This window comes from Neovison vison, chromosome 3 (genome assembly GCF_020171115.1).
Source record: "Neovison vison isolate M4711 chromosome 3, ASM_NN_V1, whole genome shotgun sequence".
In the NCBI taxonomy this organism is placed as follows: Eukaryota; Metazoa; Chordata; class Mammalia; order Carnivora; family Mustelidae; genus Neogale; species Neogale vison.
In genome coordinates, this window is record NC_058093.1 from 202,169,024 (window position 1) to 202,169,626 (window position 603).

General features: G+C 42.5%; 1 non-coding gene across 1 annotated transcript; it reads left to right on the forward strand.

Annotated features, from left to right (window-relative positions):
* Positions 1-278: 278 nt before the first annotated feature.
* Positions 279-351, forward strand: TRNAT-CGU. Its single transcript has one exon. It is a non-coding gene; the product is annotated as a tRNA-Thr (tRNA).
* Positions 352-603: the final 252 nt, after the last annotated feature.

Sequence of the window (603 nt, forward strand, 5' to 3'; positions counted from 1 at the left end):
TCAGGGCCTTTGCACTGGCTATCCTCGCCACCTGGGAATCTCTTCTCCCAAACACCTACTTCATGCACTCGCCTGCCCTTCAAGACTTTGAGCGCATTTCCTCCCCTCACTGAAGGCAACGTGACCACCTTTTACAAAATTTTAACCTCCCAGCCACACCCTCCCCACCTCATATCCCTGGTCTCCTCAACAATATTTTTTTTCCAAAACATTTACCATTAAAATATGCAACATCTTTGCTTTTTAAACATTTTTCAAAAATTAAGATAGGGGGGCGTGCCTGGCTGGTTCAGTTGGTAGAACACGTGACTCGTGATCTCGGGGTTGTGAGTTTGAACCCCACGTTGGGCATGGAGCCTACTTTTAAAAGAATAAATTTTTTTTAAAAAATACAATAAAATAAACAATAAAAATTGAGATGAAATTCACCTAAAATTAAAGTAATCACTTCCAAGTGACCGATTCAGGAAACAAATGGCCAAGAAGCATGACAAGATGCTCGACGTCCTTAGTCATCCGTGAAACACAACTTGAAACCACGATGGGACAGTACGTCACATGCACGGGGATAACGTTAGAACAACGAAAAAGGCCAAGTGTCGT